General features: G+C 46.2%; 1 protein-coding gene across 3 annotated transcripts in view; it reads right to left on the bottom strand.

Moving 5' to 3' along the window:
- The window catches only part of LOC137327143 (E3 ubiquitin-protein ligase Midline-1), a 213,268-nt gene extending 199,029 nt beyond the window's left edge, over positions 1 to 14,239 (bottom strand). For all 3 annotated transcript variants that reach the window (XR_010964374.1, XR_010964373.1, XM_067992639.1), the window contains exon 1: positions 13,967 to 14,239. The gene's annotated coding sequence lies outside the window, so the exon portion shown is untranslated. The remainder of the gene's footprint in view (positions 1 to 13,966) is intronic.
- Positions 14,240 to 14,781: the final 542 nt, after the last annotated feature.

A 14,781-nucleotide genomic window follows, 5' to 3' on the forward strand; every position in this document is an offset into this window, starting at 1 on the left:
CGAGTTCAGAGAACGCGCAGCGCTAACACTCCCGAGTTCAGAGAACGCACAGCGCTAACACTCCCGAGTTCAGACAATGCAGCGCTAACACTCCCGAGTTCAGACAATGCAGCGCTAACACTCCCGAGTTCAGACAACGCACAGCGCTAACACTCCCGAGTTCAGACAACGCACAGCGCTAACACTCCCGAGTTCAGACAATGCACAGTGCTAACACTCCCGAGTTCAGACAACGCGCAGCGCTAACACTCCCGAGTTCAGAGAACGCGCAGCGCTAACACTCCCGAGTTCAGAGAACGCACAGCGCTAACACTCCCGAGTTCAGACAATGCAGCGCTAACACTCCCGAGTTCAGACAATGCAGCGCTAACACTCCCGAGTTCAGAGAACGCACAGCGCTAACACTCCCGAGTTCAGAGAACGCACAGCGCTAACACTCCCGAGTTCAGACAACGCACAGCGCTAACACTCCCGAGTTCAGACAACGCACAGCGCTAACACTCCCGAGTTCAGACAACGCACAGCGCTAACACTCCCGAGTTCAGACAACGCACAGCGCTAACACTCCCGAGTTCAGACAACGCACAGCGCTAACACTCCCGAGTTCAGACAACGCACAGCGCTAACACTCCCGAGTTCAGACAACGCACAGCGCTAACACTCCCGAGTTCAGACAACGCACAGCGCTAACACTCCCGAGTTCAGACAACGCACAGCGCTAACACTCCCGAGTTCAGACAACGCACAGCGCTAACACTCCCGTGTTCAGAGAACGCACAGCGCTAACACTCCCGTGTTCAGAGAACGCACAGCGCTAACACTCCCGAGTTCAGACAATGCAGCGCTAACACTCCCGAGTTCAGAGAACGCACAGCGCTAACACTCCCGAGTTCAGAGAACGCACAGCGCTAACACTCCCGAGTTCAGAGAACGCACAGCGCTAACACTCCCGAGTTCAGACAACGCACAGCGCTAACACTCCCGAGTTCAGACAACGCACAGCGCTAACACTCCCGAGTTCAGACAACGCACAGCGCTAACACTCCCGAGTTCAGACAACGCACAGCGCTAACACTCCCGAGTTCAGACAACGCACAGCGCTAACACTCCCGTGTTCAGAGAACGCACAGCGCTAACACTCCCGTGTTCAGAGAACGCACAGCGCTAACACTCCCGAGTTCAGACAATGCAGCGCTAACACTCCCGAGTTCAGAGAACGCACAGCGCTAACACTCCCGAGTTCAGAGAACGCACAGCGCTAACACTCCCGAGTTCAGAGAACGCACAGCGCTAACACTCCCGAGTTCAGAGAACGCACAGCGCTAACACTCCCGAGTTCAGACAATGCAGCGCTAACACTCCCGAGTTCAGAGAACGCACAGCGCTAACACTCCCGAGTTCAGACAATGCAGCGCTAACACTCCCGAGTTCAGAGAACGCACAGCGCTAACACTCCCGAGTTCAGAGAACGCTCACAGCAAACACTCCCGAGTTCAGAGAACGCACAGCGCTAACACTCCCGAGTTCAGACAACGCACAGCGCTAACACTCCCGAGTTCAGACAACGCTCAGCGCTAACACTCCCGAGTTCAGAGAACGCACAGTGCTAACACTCCCGAGTTCAGAGAATGCACAGTGCTAACACTCCCGAGTTCAGAGAACGCGCAGTGCTAAAACTCCCGAGTTCAGAGAACGCTCACAGCAAACACTCCCGAGTTCAGAGAACGCGCAGTGCTAACACTCCCGAGTTCAGAGAACGCGCAGTGCTAACACTCCCGAGTTCAGAGAACGCTCACAGCAAACACTCCCGAGTTCAGAGAACGCACAGCGCTAACACTCCCGAGTTCAGACAACGCACAGTGCTAACACTCCCGAGTTCAGACAATGCACAGTGCTAACACTCCCGAGTTCAGAGAACGCACAGTGCTAACACTCCCGAGTTCAGAGAACGCGCAGCGCTAACACTCCCGAGTTCAGAGAACGCTCAGAGCAAACACTCCCGAGTTCAGACAACGCACAGCGCTAACACTCCCGAGTTCAGACAATGCACAGCACTAACACTCCCAAGTTCAGAGAACGCGCAGCACTAACACTCCCGAGTTCAGACAATGCACAGCACTAACACTCCCGAGTTCAGAGAACGCTCACAGCTAACACTCCCGAGTTCAGAGAACGCTCAGAGCAAACACTCCCGAGTTCAGACAATGCACAGCACTAACACTCCCGAGTTCAGACAATGCACAGTGCTAACACTCCCGAGTTCAGAGAACGCTCAGAGCAAACACTCCCGAGTTCAGACAACGCACAGCGCTAACACTCCCGAGTTCAGAGAACGCACAGTGCTAACACTCCCGAGTTCAGAGAACGCGCAGCGCTAACACTCCCGAGTTCAGAGAACGCTCAGAGCAAACACTCCCGAGTTCAGACAACGCACAGCGCTAACACTCCCGAGTTCAGAGAACGTGCAGCGCAAACACTCCCGAGTTCAGACAACGCACAGCGCTAACACTCCCGAGTTCAGACAATGCACAGCACTAACACTCCCAAGTTCAGAGAACGCGCAGCACTAACACTCCCGAGTTCAGAGAACGCTCAGAGCAAACACTCCCGAGTTCAGACAATGCACAGCGCTAACACTCCCGAGTTCAGACAATGCACAGTGCTAACACTCCCGAGTTCAGAGAACGTGCAGCGCAAACACTCCCGAGTTCAGACAACGCACAGCGCTAACACTCCCGAGTTCAGACAATGCACAGCACTAACACTCCCAAGTTCAGAGAACGCGCAGCACTAACACTCCCGAGTTCAGAGAACGCGCAGTGCTAACACTCCCGAGTTCAGAGAACGCTCAGAGCAAACACTCCCGAGTTCAGACAATGCACAGCGCTAACACTCCCGAGTTCAGACAATGCACAGTGCTAACACTCCCGAGTTCAGAGAACGCTCAGCGCTAACACTCCCGAGTTCAGACAATGCACAGCACTAACACTCCCGAGTTCAGAGAACGCTCACAGCTAACACTCCCGAGTTCAGAGAACGCTCAGAGCAAACACTCCCGAGTTCAGACAATGCACAGCACTAACACTCCCGAGTTCAGACAATGCACAGCACTAACACTCCCGAGTTCAGACAATGCACAGTGCTAACACTCCCGAGTTCAGAGAACGCTCAGAGCAAACACTCCCGAGTTCAGACAACGCACAGCGCTAACACTCCCGAGTTCAGAGAACGCGCAGCGCAAACACTCCCGAGTTCAGAGAACGCGCAGCGCTAACACTCCCGAGTTCAGAGAACGCGCAGCGCTAACACTCCCGAGTTCAGAGAACGCGCAGCGCTAACACTCCCGAGTTCAGAGAACGCGCAGCGCTAACACTCCCGAGTTCAGAGAACGCGCAGCGCTAACACTCCCGAGTTCAGAGAACGCGCAGCGCTAACACTCCCGAGTTCAGAGAACGCGCAGCGCAAACACTCCCGAGTTCAGAGAACGCTCAGCGCTAACACTCCCGAGTTCAGACAACGCACAGCGCTAACACTCCCGAGTTCAGACAACGCACAGCGCTAACACTCCCGAGTTCAGAGAACGCGCAGCGCAAACACTCCCGAGTTCAGAGAACGTTCAGCGCTAACACTCCCGAGTTCAGACAACGCACAGCACTAACACTCCCGAGTTCAGACAATGCACAGCACTAACACTCCCGAGTTCAGAGAACGCTCAGAGCAAAAACTCCCGAGTTCAGACAACGCACAGCGCTAACACTCCCGAGTTCAGACAATGCACAGCGCTAACACTCCCGAGTTCAGACAATGCACAGTGCTAACACTCCCGAGTTCAGACAATGCACAGCACTAACACTCCCGAGTTCAGACAATGCACAGAGCAAACACTCCCGAGTTCAGACAATGCACAGCGCTAACACTCCCGAGTTCAGAGAACGCTCAGCGCTAACACTCCCGAGTTCAGACAATGCACAGTGCTAACACTCCCGAGTTCAGACAATGCACAGTGCTAACACTCCCGAGTTCAGACAATGCACAGTGCTAACACTCCCGAGTTCAGACAATGCACAGCACTAACACTCCCGAGTTCAGACAATGCACAGTGCTAACACTGAGAATTCAAACAGTGCTAAAACTCTTTAAGTGCTAATTTTGGAGGCGGTAACGTGCAGTGCTTACAGTAGAGGAGCCAACACCGCGCATACACAGCAGGATGATGTCATTGAGTTGACCGAAAACCAGAAGTACCCACACTGTCGCTAATCACTCCATCAATTAAACACTCTGGGGGAGGGCTGTGGTGACTGATGGGACATTGTGTGTGGGATATGGACTATTGGGTTAAGCACAATTCTTCCCATAGTGTGTTGGTATAAAAACACTAAAACAAGCCTGGGGGGCAACTAATTATACACACAATTCTGTGAAAGAAGCATGTTCTAAAAATGATATTTCAGCCTTGCATATTTTCATTAACAATTTTAAATTGTTGTTTGGCAAAATTCATGAATTCTCTTTGCTTTATAGACATATCAAACACTTCCATTTCCAGAATGAACGCATATGTTCATTCCTAATATTGAAAAGAGACAGTGGTCAGGAGAATGGTCAGGTTCTTCTTATAATCAGGCCACTTGCCCTATCGGATTTGAGAATGAAACAGAATTTTAAAAAAGGGGCTTCTGCCAAATAACCAGAGAGGACACTTTCAGGTAACACTGCAATGTGCACAGAATCACTAGGAACATAGACGATAAAAGACCAAGGTCCATCTAGTTCGCCCCCTATCACCTTGGTAAAGAATGAACTTGCATTTACATCAGCCTTTCATGACCTCAGGATGTCCCAAAATGCTTTACAGCCAAATAAGTACTTTTTGAAGTGTAGACACGATTGCAATATAGGAAATGCAGCAGCCAATTTACAGCAATGTGATGGTGAGCAGAAAATCTGTTGTAGTGGTGTTGGGTGAGGGATAGATATTGGCCAGGACACAGGAGAGAACACCCCTGCTCTTCGAATAGTGCCATGGGATCTTTTACATCCACCTGAGAGGGCAGACGGGACCTCGGTTTAACTTCTCATCCGAGAGACAGCATCTCTGACAGTGCAAACACTCCTTCAGTACTGCACTTGAGTGTCAGCCTAGATTATGCGCTGGTGGCACAACACAACAATAATGGAGTTTATTATACTGTATGGAGTAAAGTTTCCATTTTGGGCGCAATCGGCTATTGGGCAAAAATTGCACCTGAAAATTGCATTAGCGTAATCACAAAGGTAAAATCTTCCAAGGATCAGTGCAATCCGACAGCTTAACATAGCGTAATCATTTATTTTTTTTCTTTGCAATAAAAAATATTCATTGATCTATTTAAGATGTATTTGAGAGTGGCAACCTGGTGCAGTTTTATTTATACAGCTGAAAATTGGTTTATCGCAAAAGAATAAGCATTTTTAATAAGTGTCTAGTCCAACCTGATTTTAAAATCACTGAAAATGACTTAAAAAAACCATACTGAACCCTTTACTATTTTCATTGGTGTACACTAGACAGTTTCTCAGTAAATTAAATATTTACAAATGATTAAAACTTGCCTACGAGCACCTGTGCGCCTAAGAAAACGAGCTCCTCGAACGGTCGCAAGCGGGCGCAATCCTCGTTATTTCGATCAGCAGGGCGTGGCCAGTTTTGTGGGTGGGGCCAGCTTCAGTGAGATAATTTTTGAACCAGAGCAAAATATCGTGGAAACTCAAATTACACTGGACGTAATTTACAATCAGAGTAAATCGAAATTCCACGATGTTTTGTCCTGATTCGGCCGGATTGCACTGAAAATATCCAGTGCAATCTAGCTGAAACTCTACCCTTATATCTTACTGGGTTGACATCCAGTGGGGGTACTTATGTTCAATGGATGTGGGTAGCCCTCCCCATCATAAAGGATAGTTGGGGCTCTTTAGCCTTGGCTGCAGCCCAACTAGGAGAAGGTACTCCAAAGATAAAAACTGAGGAAGGCAACAGGAAACCACCTCAGCTCCTCTTCCCCAGTAAACGGCTCAAGAATCTCAAGTGAGAAACTTAAGTTAGGACCTGTCATAGGGCACAACACAAAGAACGGATGGACTGTATATCTATTGACAGCAGTCCCTCTGCATCCTCTTCCATTCATTTAGCGCCTCGGCAGGGCTTGGTATAACACCTGTAATGTTCGATACCAGCACCTCCATAAGTGCACTTATTCCAAAATCAATGATAGGTGATTGGTTTTTATCCCCCTCCCCCCTATAGATTCCCTCATCCATTGTATTCACACGGCTGCCTGTGGAGCTGCGTCAACGTCCATTTTAAAGAGACAGTGGGGTTGCCAACCCTCCAGGATTGTCTTGGAGTCTCCAGGAATTGAAGATTAATCTCCAGGACACTGCTGTGAGCAAACCCAGGAGAAAAAAAATCATAGGGGCGTAAAAAAAGTTATCTGTTTATTTCTCATTTTCTTTGGACACTTTTGTTTATTGGTTATAAAAATATTGGAGATGTGTGGGGAGGGCTGTTTGACTGACAGCCAAGAATCGTTCAAATCGCATAACAAAGAATCTATTCGCTTTCCAGTCGGCGTGGGGAGGCAGAGTGTCGCGAGGATGAACGCGGCGGACGACCAATGAAGGGAGCCTGGGGGGGCGGGGCGGTTGGAGGCAGGTGGTGATGTGATGAAACCTCCAGGGTAATGTCCAGCCAGAGTTGGTGACCTTATGCGGTAGTGAAGGAGAGTAGTGAGACACCAATGCAGCTTGCCTACTCCATGGTGAGGTGGCAGTGACGTTGCCTGGGTTTCGTGGTCTGTTGTCAGACAGTTGATTATGGGTTACAAATACTTGGCAACGACTCAACTAAACAAAACAACAACAGCTGAGAGCACCCTTCCTTCATAGTCACCCAGTCCACCCAAAGATCCTTCTTAAGGAAGAGTGGTTAATAACCAAAATCAAGTTGCATTTAATTTTCTTTAATAACCATGTAATTATTAAACTATTAGCATGTACTTAAAAAACTACTCACGCCACTGTCCTTGGAACTATATTTAAGTATGATCATATACATTATTGGTTCAGTAATTTATTTATAATGAGCATATAGAGATTAATGCAGTTACACTCGTAAGGTTTATTTAAACAACAACTTGCATTTATATAGTGCCTTTAATGTAATAAAACGTCCTAAGGTGCTTAACAGGAACATTATCAAACAAAATTTGATTCTGAGCCACGTAAGGAGATATTAGGACAGATAGGTAGGTTTTAAGGAGCGTCTTAAAGGAGGAGAGAGAGGTAGGGAATTCCAGAGCTTAGGGCCCAGGCAGCTGAAGGCACAGCTGCCAATGGTGGAGCGATTAACATCGAGAATGGCAAGAGGCAAGAATTGGAGGAGCGCAGAGATCTGCCAGGGTTGCAGGGCTGAAGAAGGTTACAGAGATAGGGAGGGGCAAAGCCATGGAGGGATTTGAAAACAAGAATGAGAATTTTAAAAATCGAGGAGTTCCCGGACCGAGAGCCAATGTAGGTCAGCAATCACAGGGTGAACGGGACTTGGAGCAAGTTAGGATACAACTTGTCGTGTACAAACTATGCAAGTAATTTAAGTTATTTGTTAGTAATGACTGTCTACACTAAGAATTTAAAAAATCTACATAACTTACACTGTACTGTTTCAAAAGAGACAAACTAGACTCTAGACAACTTCTATATAACTAGCTGACATTTTGGCCAGAGGCTGGGGTTAGGACCATAGCGGGGTGTTGGGTCAGTTGGGGGTGGGGGGGGAGGTATAGAGCCGAGGAAGAGGTCAGGGCCTAGATTGGGTGTGGAAGTGACGAATCCAGTGTAGACCTTGGCTGAGGCCGAATCCTGGGTTGAGATCTGGCTGGGCTGGGCTGGGCTTTGGTCCGATAGCCGGGCTGGGAAAGAGGAGGCTGGACCTTGATTCAGACCAGGAACAGCTGTTGCTCAACGTGGAATCAAATATGGCCATTGTACAACAGGAGCAGAGTTAGCAGAGGGGAATCAGAAGATGTTACCAGGGAACAGCGACCAATAATGGATTACTGGGACCAATGACGAGAGATTTGTTGAATACATGGTTTCCACAGATCACTAAAAATGAATGGACTAACATTTTTTTCAAAGGGAGAAAGGGATACACCGAATATTCCACCCGTGTCTAGCTCCTATTGGAGACATGTGACAACATTGCAACATTAATAATGACATTTTGCATCTCAGTTAACAAATCCGGCAAAAAAATGTAAGTTTTTTTCCCAAGGCTGAGCAAGTCCCTTTAAGGAGCAGGTATTGTCCCTTTAATGTCTTCAGTTAAGATCACCTTCAGCATCCTTTCCCATAGCAGTAAAGCCTTTGACTTAAATTCCCAACATCTGTACTAATGAACTACAAATTAATGAGCTCCTAGTTCAATGCGAGTTCTCTGTAATTCTCTGCTCCCTTTCATCAAATGGCTAATTCTGCCTGTCACAGATTCACATGAATGCTGTAGTGCAGTTGTTGGGGCACCAGTACATGTTGCCAAGGATTGTTTGGAGCTGGGTACATGCTCGTAAATACCTCATCCACTTAGCTCCTGAACTAGGTTGTGCTTCCACCAGGCGAGAAGGTCATGTACTCCGCTCCCCCCACCCCACACAGGGAGAGGGGCCGATCTTGCGCACTTCCTAGCAGCAATCTCAGAGAAGCACGTCTAAAGGCCTGAGGATCAGCCTCGCGTCCTCTCACCCACAGTTAACGGGTGAGCTGCATGAATGAGGCAATGGAGAGAAAGATAGAGGGAGGTGTCAGCCGTGGCTTAGTGGCTCCTTCTTCTTTCTCGTGCCAACTATGTCAGGTACGAACGGCCAACAGGCAGCCCTGGCACTCAACCCTACAGCCAACTCATCGAAGAGCCAACCGTATCACTGCCAGCTTACAGACTTGCTGGAGCTGAATGCAGTTTCATAAATTATACTTTATGTTCCATCAGTCACTTTTTACATCCAATAAAATCTGACTTTCTCAAGCCCAGAAATGGATTAATAAATTTCAACTGTAGTCTGCCCTCTGGCCAAATGCCATTTTGTCTCTGGTGCAAGTTGGTCTCCTCATATGTATCTTAATATTCCCTGCAGATTTATTGCTTAATATTGTGATGGATCATGAGCGTAACATATGGAACGCATAAAAAAAGTTTATTAATGTCTAAATTAAATTGTATTCATTTCAGACTGCAAGCAAGCTGCGAAAGGCCTCAAAATTTGAAGGACAATATACTTATGGAGACCTTGGTTATATGAGCGTTATTTACTCTGTACATTAACAGTCGGGGTATCAGAAACCTTTTCACAAATGTGTGAAAAGGGACAGATATCTCCCTGGAGAAGCCAGTCGTTTATTTTGGCTTAATTTCCAATTGATGTCTCCATCTGCTCATGGTTTCAAGGCAGTGTGTCTGTCAGTGCTGGCAATTTATAATGGATAAATTAATGATAGCATTTTTTAACGATGATGGTAGCAGTTCCCTTCTTTGAACATATCAGCCAATGAGCTGTGTGAGGACCACTATATTGGCCAGGCCTTGCAGCTTTTCGGACTCCTGATGAATGTCACTTTGAACCTTGTGTCACGTTACACTGGTGGTACAAATTCACGTTTGACGTGAGTTTGAAACCGAATCGCAGTCATCGGCCTGTTAACATGGGGCGGAGTTATTTAGTCCAGCTGCCAAGATGGAAGTTCACTGCAGGATAAGACAATTGACTAATGCAAATCTCGTGGCACAAAACGTCTAATCCTTTCTTGGAGCGCAAACTGATTCCGGCATGAATTTGAGATCATCGCTAAAAAGGACGAGAGGAGAGGTTGGGGGAATTTTTTTGGGAAAGGTTAGCAAGCCACTAGGGGTTCAAGAAGGTGGCCCACCATCACCACCTTCTCAGGATGGGGCAATAAATGCCGGCCTGGTCAACGACACCCACATCCCGAGAATGAATTTTTTTAAATTAATGTAACCGATTGTGGTGTTTTATCTTTGAAGCTGCTAGACAATAAAGCAATGTTTAGAACAGCTTTCATATGATGTGAACACACACCATCCGTAAATCGTACAGCTACATTGACTGGCACATGCTTATGGAGAATTGAACCACTCTTACATCTCTGTTGTGTTTTAGTTTTTTGTTATTAATTCTGACAGACTTTTATCATTTTGGTTGTGTTTGTATCTGTGATCAAATAATAAAAGGTTTTCAAAGGAATCCTCAGGCTTTGCATGCCAGTGACGTTTTTAAACTTTAGGGATAGAAAGAATGACTTGCATTTATAATCGCACTTTTCACAACCTCAGAAAGCCCCAAAGCGCTTTACAGCCAATGAAGTACTTTTGAAGTTTAGTCACTGTTATAATGTAGGAAACACGGCAGCCAATTTGTGCACAGCAAGGTCCCACAATTTGCTTTAGTAATGTTGGTTGAGGGATAGAATATTCCTCCAGGACTCCTCTTCGAAATAGTGCCACGGTATCTTTTACGTCCACCTGAGAGGGCAGACAGGGCCTCGGTTTAACGTCTCATTCGAAGGACAGCACCATATCATCTGTTTTAATGATGTTGGTTGAGAGATAAATATTTGCACTGAAGTGCCAGCCTAGATGATGTGACAAAGTCTCTGGAATGGGGCACTTTTAAAACATTTTCCTTAAAACACTGGTTACCTGTAACTTTAAGTGAAACCGACTGAGATCCCCCAGAGATTAAAGCTAGGGCTGCCCCATTTTAATTTGTGCATCGTGAGATATTAAATGACCTGCGTTTGAGTTCCAGCAGCAATCAGCCAGATAGTCACATCAGCCTGATATGAATCTCCCAATCCGCAGCCCTGATGACTCTGAAAACAAAAGGTGTCAGTTTTCGGTTCAAACTCCAATGAACAAATCCACATTGTTTATGGAGAATCGTTCATTTTCTGAAACAGAGGGAAATGCGTGGAAAATGCATTAACTGACTGTTTGACAGAGTGTGGCATATGATTTTATGTAGGCAACCGTCCAAAAACAATAATTGGAGCTTTCCAGTACATCCTGAATTTTTAAGCTATGGATTTTCTGTAGGATAGCTCATGTGATGGAAACAAAATTAGATTACATGGAAAAAAATAAAGACCACATTGGAAAATGGTTCCATTTTAACTTCAAGCGGACTAATTAAAACAAAAACCTCAGAAACAAAAAAGTGCAGTTTGTCTGAGGAAGGGAGCAGGGGTTAAGGAGAAGCTATGGGGGTTGGGTCTACATGGAGATATGGGTGAGATTAAAGCCTGCAAAGGCTGTGTGTAGATTTCTTTACAATGTCTGTGGCTGGCCATCTCCGTTTGCAGCTATTGTCCTGCTAAGTCTGCACTGAATACGCCACAGCCTTCACTCAAAAGGGGGAAAACCAAGACAGTTGCTGACTTGTGCAGAGGCTCTCAACGGGCTGGAGCATTGAGAATGTGTCAGATTTGAGATTTCTCCCACTGTGTGCCCATGAATGGAAGCTTGCAGGAAATCTCCACTCCAACGCAAAAGAAAACCTCAAGGCAAAGTTATTGTAAGTTGTTCATCGCTCTGCAAGTAAAAGTTTTTTTTGGAATGGGTTCGGCCTGAAAGAACATTTCATTGGAGACAAAACCTATTATTGGCAACAGGGGACAGCCCAAAAAGGAGAGTGTATGCCCGCATTGTAGAAACGGAGGCAGTGTAGGTGGACAAAGAGCCCGCAGAATCACCCAGAAAAGAACGGAGGGGTAGGTGACACAGGATGAAGCTGTGCAATCCCGGCCAGTTGCTTCCAAAGTGGGCGTGTGAAGACTAGAAAGTAACTCAGACTGTCAGTTATCTAGTGTATTTCATTCTACACATTTGCCTATCCTCCCCTCCCCCGTTAAAAACACTGGTTATCTGAATACGTGGGGTTCGTTAGGAGTTTGGATATATAAAGAACTTGCATTTAAACAGCATCTTTCACAAACTCAACACGTCCCAATGGGTTTTGCACCCAATTAAGTAATTTGGGTGTAAAGCGAGGCCACCAACTTACATACACCAACGTCCCACAAACAGCAATGTGATAATGACCAGATAATCTTTTTTTTAAAGTGATGTTGGTTAAGGGATAAATATTGGCCAGGACACCAGGAAGAACTCTTCCTCGAAATAATACCATAGGATCTTTTATGTCCACCTGAGAGGGCAGACGGGGCCTCGGTTTAACTTCTCATCCAAAGGATAGCACCTCCTACAGTGCAGCACTCCCTCGGTACTGCTCAAGTCTCTAGAGTGGGACTCAAACCCGAGACCTTCTGACTCAGAGGCGAGAGTGCTACAAACTGAGTCACAGCTGACACTCGAGTCCCAAACATATTGTTTTGGATTCAATGGATATTAATATTTGGATAAACCAGAAATACATCTCTCCCTCCCAGAAAGAACAGCAGCAAAAAAGCCTATTGGTGGGGATATCTATCCAAATATATTCTGAGGTAATATATAGAGAATTTTGTGTATTGCATGTGCCTCTCTTAACCCTAAGTCGTTGCTCTGTGTGTTCTTTTTCTACTCGTTGCCTCTGAGAGTAAACTCAAACAACAGAGATAAGCACCAAACAGCTTACGTGTGATGTGTGTGTTTGGGGGAAGGGGGGAGAGATCGGAGGGAGCTAACTCACACTGCTGCTTTATCCACCGCCTGACCTCTGCAGGTTACCAAGAGAATCACACACAAGAGTGCACAAGACTCGAGAGCGCTGGAGCTTGAAGCCCAAACACAAGAATTTGCACAGTCACACAGAAATAAAAAAAACTGCAAGCCAAGTTGGAATAACACTAGTTTGAAACAACTGTATGAAAAGATCCATTGGGGGGAATTTCAATTCCTCTAACCCCCCATCAATTTGAAAAAAAAATCAAATCCAAGCACATGCAGCTATATCCAAAATATCCAAGCATCGGAAAGTTATTTTCCAGAATAATTTCACCTAGACTTGTGAAAACTGTGATGGGCTGGATTTGACACCCATACTTTTATCTTTGATTAAAGAAACTAAAATAAATTATGATTAACTTTCTAAGCAGGTTAAGGTATTTTAAGTGGAATGAGTGCAGATCGCACTCATATTAGTCTAAAGGAGCGTGCTTGGTAATGAATCATTGCTATCGGTATAAGTGTCATTAAATCGGCACAGGATGTAACCAGTGGGACCTCAAATAACTGGAATAAACTTAATCAGGACAGCAATACTGGATCAGTCACTAGCTGTCCACTTGAGCAAGAGTACAGGAATTTGAGGACAGCATGTAAAGGATCGTTTGCACTGTAACTATTCACTGTACAATTGTAGCTGCACAGAGACTTACAATTTATACATTTAAAATTAAAATTCAATGCTCCGACCCATCCTCCACTCCAGCTCCTGTAGAAACAGTGGGACCTTGCAAAATAAACTCTCAGCCAGAACCCTTAAAACATCGCACCTTTACTTTAAGTACTGTAAAGTGATTCACCTACTGCACGGCTCCGTACCGCTGTTTAAAATCAAGTATGCTAACAAACTGCTCTTTGTTCATGCTGAAGAATCCTTTCTGTTCCCACCAACCTACAAGCATAGGTTGCCATGGAGACACTGCAGGTCTATTTGCCACACAAGTGATCAAAGGGCTCCAGACAACACCAAAAAAAAAACTTGCCAGACTTCCTACTGGCTGGCCACTAATTAACTGACAGAGACTTAAGCCAGTAAATCTATTCACTTGCTGCAGTTAACAGCAATGTCCAGTACGCTGCAAAGTGCTTCAGTGGCAAGACAGGGGGGGGATACAAAATCAAATGATAAAGCTTTAAAACAACCCAGAGAGCTGGGTACACGATAGCAGTCCGTTAGAATACTCGTACCTGCTTCATCTTCAGAATCCCATTATCCACAGAGTGAGAAGTCTGCAGTTACAACAAAAAAAAAACTTGGCTCAAGAGGGAGGGATGAATCCATTCGCTTCCCTCCACACAGATGGTCTACCAGGTTCTCACATTGTTTGTTTAAACTTTCCGCTGGGAAACTGCTCCATGGTAATTGCCCACACGATACCGCAGTCTTTCCTTCTGGTCTGTGAGAAGCAGTCAGGAAGAGGGAGACATAACTGGCTGCCTCGCTCGTTTGAAACCCAAGCTCTCATCAGCTGCAGCGAGCTGAAGGAGGCTGCGATCGAGCCTCGCCAATCAGGCGGCAGGGGGAGGAGGCTAACATGTCTACACTGGGGATTAGGGAAGGTTTTATAGGTATTTCAAGATAAAGAGCAACTGAGATCAAAGGCACAAACCAGCAAAAGGGGAGGGGATATGGTAAATTGCTGTATCCCTTTCTTTAGTTGGGCTGTATTTCAAAACCATCTCCAAAATGAATACAAACCAGACTGGCCTGTGGCAAAAACTTTGAAAGTCTCTGTGGTTGTGGATCAAATGATAAACATGGACTGAAATGTCTAAAGGCCTGTCGGGAATGATGCAAGGGCCTTTCCTTCCTTTTGTTGCAACATTGCTTCCATCTTCCGAGATTAAATTCAGCAAGTAAAAAGCAAGAGCAGGTGGTTGCACTGTGGAGAGGAACTAAATCACACCCCTCACACTGTGGAGAGGAACTAAATCACACCCCTCACACTGTGGAGAGGAACTAAATCACACCCCTCACACTGTGGAGAGGAACTAAATCACAC

The sequence above is a fragment of the Heptranchias perlo genome, chromosome 11 (assembly GCF_035084215.1).
Source record: "Heptranchias perlo isolate sHepPer1 chromosome 11, sHepPer1.hap1, whole genome shotgun sequence".
Classification (NCBI taxonomy): Eukaryota; Metazoa; Chordata; class Chondrichthyes; order Hexanchiformes; family Hexanchidae; genus Heptranchias; species Heptranchias perlo.